The sequence below is a fragment of the Micropterus dolomieu genome, linkage group LG09 (assembly GCF_021292245.1).
Source record: "Micropterus dolomieu isolate WLL.071019.BEF.003 ecotype Adirondacks linkage group LG09, ASM2129224v1, whole genome shotgun sequence".
Taxonomy (NCBI): domain Eukaryota; kingdom Metazoa; phylum Chordata; class Actinopteri; order Centrarchiformes; family Centrarchidae; genus Micropterus; species Micropterus dolomieu.
This window is the reverse complement of record NC_060158.1, coordinates 23,801,007-23,807,971: the sequence shown is the minus strand read 5'-3', so window position 1 is coordinate 23,807,971 and position 6,965 is coordinate 23,801,007. Positions and strand designations below refer to the sequence as shown.

At 38.3% G+C, this 6,965-nt stretch overlaps 1 long non-coding RNA gene across 1 annotated transcript in view; it reads right to left on the bottom strand.

The window, feature by feature from the left end:
- Positions 1-4,305: 4,305 nt before the first annotated feature.
- The window catches only part of LOC123976533, a 3,241-nt gene continuing 581 nt past the window's right edge, over positions 4,306-6,965 (bottom strand). The window contains exon 2 of the long non-coding RNA XR_006826385.1: positions 4,306-5,637. This is a non-coding gene — a long non-coding RNA (uncharacterized LOC123976533). The remainder of the gene's footprint in view (positions 5,638-6,965) is intronic.

The window sequence follows — 6,965 nt, the reverse complement described above, 5'->3', positions numbered from 1 at the left end:
TTTAACCTCAAGCTTAATGATAGGCAAGTAAACAGTAGAAATACTAAAATCACGTTACAGTAATCTACCAACTGTGTGCAGTCACACATATTTGACCATGCATGACATAGTGTGTTGGCAGATGATGTCACATTGTGTTGCAGTTTAGGCTGAACCGTATTTAACGGTTTTGCCAGGTGACTGTGTTTATGCCTCCTGGGTTGGCGTCCTTACTGTGTCAACTCAGTAGTGTCATCTAAATGAACAACAGGCCTGCAAGTTTCGAATCAGTACTAATGTCGATCTGAACATGGCCTTAGATAATAATATGATAACAATGAAACAATGTCAAACCTAACCCATCCTCTTTTTGGGCCAAGAATTCAGACAGTTTAACATGGATACTTATATTGTACCGTAACAGTGCCTTGTATCAGTGCATCTGTTAGCACCTGACAAACATAAAAGCACATAAATCAAACCACACAAGTGTTAGATAGGGCTGCATGTTTTTGTGAATGTTTTTTTATGTTTAAAATGTGTGTGTATGGTATAATGGTTATGGGAGCCGCAGGAACTGCGTGAACTGGGATGCAGCTACCAGACAGAGCAACAGCCGGCATCACAGACAGGAGCCTCGCCACACATCAGGCACCCCAGCATGTGCCCAACGTGTTTACTGTTGCTAATCACTTTAAATAGTCACATTTGAGAGCCAAACTTGGGCAGGGCTGTGCTACTCAAGAGCTGCATGGTTCCTTCCTTTAATGAAATCATCTTTATTGGTTAAGAGTGGAGTTAGCTTGCTAAAGGAAAGTTCTGTCTGCTCCAAAATACAATAATTAAGCATGGAATAGCTTTTATGTATAAACTTCTTTAATTTAAGTAATTTCTGGTTTGTATCTTTCTCTTTGCTCTGCCAACAAATATATTATGCAGCTTTAGCAATGGTGTTGTCTAGTCACAGGAATGAATGGGCACACTGGGAAGCTGTGTACCTGAATGGAAGGTCATGAAGGCAGTGTCCATGAATCACCTCAGCAGGGTTGGCCTGCCACAGATCCCCATGATTTATCCCCAGCAGGAAAGACCAGACATGAGAGGAGGTCAGATGCATATAGAATGCAGCCGAGTACTCACATGTAGAGTCTTCACCTGTACATGCCTGTGAGGCAAGCACATACAAACATGGGGCCAAGTACCCTCAAGCATAACAAATGCCACACAATCACACAAATGTACAGATATAATATAAATACACACAGATATCTCTTCTTCTTTCTTACCCCCAAGGTCATTAGCAGCACAGCTATCATCTTGTTTGCTTGTAACCAAGACAAACTGCCAACAAAAGGCTGATAAGCAAAGCTATCTATCTTTAGGGGCGTTTGGCGGTGCTGGTTGATTTAAATGGGTGCTAAGCAGTTACAGAGGACAAGGTGGGTGTGAGGTGACTTTAAGCCGAGGACGGGTGTAAAAATGGTGATAATGTGATTCTGCGGGAATTCCCTTGCATGGTGACAAGTGAATTCGATGCAAAACAGGAGAGAGGGAAGCACGCAAATTTCTCACTGAATTACAGAGACTTATTTTGTACTCTTTCTATTGATATCCACAGGCTCCATATTGGCATATTACATATTTATTGATTTTGTTCTTTAATATACATTTCCAATTTCTATCAGTTTCATTTCCAATGGGGCTGTGTATCAGAGGTACAGCATTTACTCAGTTAGTAGTAGTTAGTAGAGTATCATAGCTAGCAATTTCATTGCTAATAAACAAAATAACTTATTAAAGAGGATATATATATATACATTTTTTTATGGAATGAATCACTTTTTTATTGCCTGTTTGTGAAGGGGTTGTAATCTCATAAAAAAGATCCCCTTGCTGGGTTTTCTGTTACCTCTGATGGCCAGTATGCCAAGGAGTAGCCTATGGTTTTTACACATTTCATTAACAAGGACCACGCCAATGTTAGATTTTATAGTGGTTTATTATGATGAATAGTTATGGAAGGAGGTGTCAAGAGGGGAGGGATGAAAAGGAGTCAAGAGGGGAGGGATGAAAAGGAGTCGAGAGAATAGGGATGAAGGGTTCGAGAGAATATGGATGAAGGGGTCGAGGGAAGAGGGATGAAGGGGTCGAGGGAAGAGGGATGAAGGGGTCGAGGGAAGAGGGATGAAGGGGTCGAGCAGGTTGTTTAGGGTTTGGTGGCCGGAGTGGCTAGGAACCCGAGGGGTCGAGATTCAGGGTGACGGCCTATATACGTGAGTGCATGTGACTGGATTTGAGAAGCACAGGTGGATCGAATGAGTGAAGTTGATTGGAGGAACTGAATGAAGCACAGGTGGAATAAGTGAGGGAGGCGTGGTCCTGTTCCTGAACCTCAGTTTACATAACTCCATATAACATATCTCAACACCACTGGCTGAAATAAAGCACTCCCTTATAAATGCATGTGCATTTAATCAGTACTTTTACAAAACGTAAAACTTTGCTTAACGTCACTCTCACCTGACGAGTACAAGCATCACTGGCAGTAGCAGCCTGAGTTATTTTCTATAAGTTTTATATTGCTGTGCTGATTTAGTAGATGCTTCAATAAGTCAGATGAAAAATTGTTCGCGGTTGAAAGCATTTTGTACAAAGTTCACAGTGGAACGACAATGTTCTTTGCATCTTAGACTGTGACACAATAATGGTGAAAGGTTATTTACAGCTGTCTAAAGAACGCTCAAAGTCGGGTGATAATTCTATATGGATTTGTAACTTCAAGTGACCCCTTTCACATTACACATAGCCATTTGACCAGCTGTTAACATAAAATATGGTTTTATTTGGTACTTGATTTTGCTGAGGTTCAATTAAAGCAACACTTGTAATTGCACCTGTACTTAACTTGCCTGGGAACATACAGTATGCTAAGTTTATGACAACCTAGGAACATGGGTCCAATAAAAGGTGGATAACGTTCTTGATACATAGAATTCACACAATAAATTCCCGATGACTTGACATATATCAGGATATACAAAATAATTCTATTCACTGTATATAAAAAAATTGAAAGAAGCCCTGAAAAAACTAGTGAGTGGGCCGTGAGTTTGGATGTTTTTGTCAAACTACTCTTTCCAAAGTCAAGAATGTACCTTCACACTCCACATTATCAATTGTTTTATGCAAATATTTGACTTCAGACATAAACCATGAACCATGGCAATCAAAAGAAACATTGCATACCATTGTGCTGTGATGTTACTATTTAGAGAAAGCACATTTGCAACAACACTCCAAAATAGAAGAGGATTTGAAGTATAGGACAGCTCAGCAAAGCATGTAATGAGCTTTACATATTAATTAGTAAAATCCAGTCACAGTTTGTCTGTGCAGTTACCTTCCCCATCGTCTCTTCTTGTGGTTCACACGGTAAACATGGACATTTCTCCAACGTACTGTGAAGTTTATCAGTCCTTTTGACACCATGTGGGCATGCACTTGAACAAAATGGAAATAGGGAAAAATATTAAATATGTCATTACATCTGCAATGTGGCTGTACTGCTTACCTGCTATCAAACCTGCAGCTGAATCTCTGTGCTGTTTATGTAAGCCAGTGACTGAATCTTAATCTCCGATATTGTTTGCATTGTCACCGCTATGAAATGAATCATATACGCACCAAAATAAAAACATTAGCATTTCACATGCTAATAGAATCTTAGACTCAGACTTCCTATTACAGAAGAGTATTCTCCCTTCACAGCTTCCATCTTCCCATTTCCCAGAGACAGCAGAGAAACTTCCAGAGTAGTGTTTTGACAAGGGGTTATTAGGCTGGCCAGTTTCCCATTTAGTGAATGTAGAGATGCTGTTGTCAGAGCAGAAGGCCCGGGGCTCTGTAGAGGCCGATCCATGCCAGCGTGACATCTAATGCCTTGAAAGTGAGCTGGATGTTGTTATTCTCTTGATTTCTTATGCTGGACAGGTATCTGCAGTTCTACATGCAGTGTTAGCTTTGAAAGGTATGCATAATAAAAAAAATGAAAGCAGTTTATTCATAACATACTAAAGGATAACATTGCTCACAGGGTAGAGCATTCAGTTGTGTCTTGCTATCATTAAATACACAGTACTGATTTGCTTCAAACTGTCTGGACCACTTCCAACTGTTAATGTTCATAAATCCATTCTGGCGGCCAGGTCAATGAACTCCGCAGTAAAACTGAGCATCAGTCCAGTTCATTCTGATGTTCAGTTAGCTGTATTCTCTGCTGAATTAGGCAGAGAAAGTGGAATGTCAGACTACCAAACAAAAACAAAAAACAAAATAACTTTTTATTCATGGAATATGGCAGATTAACAAAACTTGGTGCTACAATGAAAACATATTGCACAAATCAGGGCCTGTATTTTTCAAACCTCAAAGAATTATAGTTATTATAAGACTATTATAGATACTACTACAGCCATGCTAGTGGCTTTGTGGGGCTCTGCTTAAACTAAATGCTAACATGCAGACATTGACAGTTATAGCGCTAGTTTTTGTGTCTAAACTGAACCACATAGTTTTGTAGCCTAATACTAACCAAATTGCAACCACTTTTCTTTTGAAAGTCTAACCATATTTATTATTGCTAAACTAACCGCAGAGCTCTACACATTCAAAAATGGTGCTACATCTACATATTCATCATGTATACATACAGTATATTAATAGGGATGAAATAATATGTAAATTGGTTGAAATTTAAACAAAAAAAAGATGGAACAAGATGGAAATCTGGCTTCTGATTTACAAGGTACTTAAGAGAAAACTCATCAGGAGCATTTCGTACCACAGTGTAGAATACCATCCTTGACAATGCAGGCAAACAAAATCACTGCTAGCTTTATTCTCATTGTTTACACCCCTCAGCAATGTGAAAAATAATAGAAAATAATCATTTGAATAATAGCTGACAAGAAAGCAGCAGCTAACTTATTCAGAATTAATTAGTTTGAGATTATGTTGTGTTTCATCATGACCAATGCTGTGTTGTACAGTCATTCCAAAACATTCTTTAGAACAGTTGTTCTATTGTTGGCTTTTATTTTGTATTTAATTTTTAGATTATCTCCATTGTAAGACTAAAATATAATAAACACATTAACAGTCTGAAAAGAATAAACAACGTTATGTTGCTGAAATTCCTGTCCCATTAACCTTCATGTGCCCCAGAGGCAGCTCTTTGCTCTGCTCCGTGCAGAATACACTGCAAATCATTTTTTTGACAGAAGCCGTGTCAATCAGCACAGAGAAGATTGAACTCGGAGACAAAAACGGCATAAAGAATCTGATAAATTTTCAAAATAAAACACCCTGCGCAGACTCGTGATGGTATATCAGCGTAGTTTAAAACAGACAAAAAAAGAAACCATTTAACTAAGTAGGCTACCTAACATGGCAGGAGCACATCAATCAATGACAAATGACCAAATCAACAAAATCTGAGCAAGTCAGCAAAATCAGGCAGGCAAAACACTGTGTGCCCGGTAGTAGAAGCACAAAACAGACAAATTAACAACAAGTCAACAACATCAGGCAGGCCGTGCCCTGTGGAATCCAGATTTATCTTCTCCTTGTGGGGGGGACCTGACCCCAGGTTGGAAACCACTGTAAAAGAAAACGTATATTCAAATCTAGATGAAAATTAAAAAATAAAATAATTCTATGATTGTGACTACTTAATTCAATAGTCTCTGGGTATTAGGGACAGGACTATCCCCACTAAATTTTTACATCCTTGTCTCAATCACTAGTCTTCTTCAATACAACATGATGTTCATTTAGTAAATTATGGTCCTATTTAGAGTAAAATAAATGATCAAACGGTATTATACTGCGATCTGTCCTGTCCACCACAGATCTACCCTCTTGTCCAAATATGGTCACTTCTGGTTCTGGCCAAACTCGAGGCTCAAAGATGATCCACAAAGTGACATCACGGTTGCGTCCACTTCTTTTATTTTCTATTTTATTTATTCATTCATTCATTAATTCATTCATTCATTCATTCATTCATTCATTCGGACAGCAGACAGTGTTAGCCTACTGTCTAATTTTAAACTGCAGTCCTTCGGCAAGATGTATTGAAACCCTGAAAATGATACAATATACAGTATACAGAATTTACATCAAGACACTATGAAAACAATAACAACAAAACAGAACAATTCTCACATCATAAAACCACACGAAACATCCAGAAACAGTAAAACATCAGTACAGTTGCAGCAGACACCATTTAGACACAGCTAGCCATGCAAATAACACGAAGCAACAACACACAACCTACTTTTGTTACATGCAAACATGCAGGACAACAACAAACAGTACACATAAATAAAATACATCAATCATTATACAGTCTATGATTAGAGCAAGTCGTAGAGTTTGGTGACATCATGTAATTCCCAGCATTGCTCCCACCCACTTACACCTGACCAGAGGTATAATCAACCAGAGTGATTGAAAACACCAGCGTGGCTGTGCAGAGCCTTTAACTTGCAATATAGTAACTAGTGACTACAGTTTATCTGTCAAATATATGTACTGGATTATCCCTTTAAATTGTAGTAATATAGAAGTATACAGTTGCATAACATGTGTAGCGCTCCTACCCTCTAGCAAGTATGTATGGGCAGGGCCCTGAGTTCTTTTAGATTATTGTTTCTTAATATCAACACTGAAACCCAGCGTCAACTATCTTAGCTTCCCTTGTAATCAACATGTGAAACTCAAATATGATAACTGGCTTTGAAATAAAATACTCAAACACCACTCTGGTATATGATTAAAGAAGGTCTCTTATTATTTAGAAAAATATTAAATAAAATAAATGCTAAATAAACAATTGGTGCAATATACAATAAATCAAATATCCCTCCTTTCACACAAGATCTGCAGTGATTCAGTAGTTCTGTTGCAAGATAATACCACAG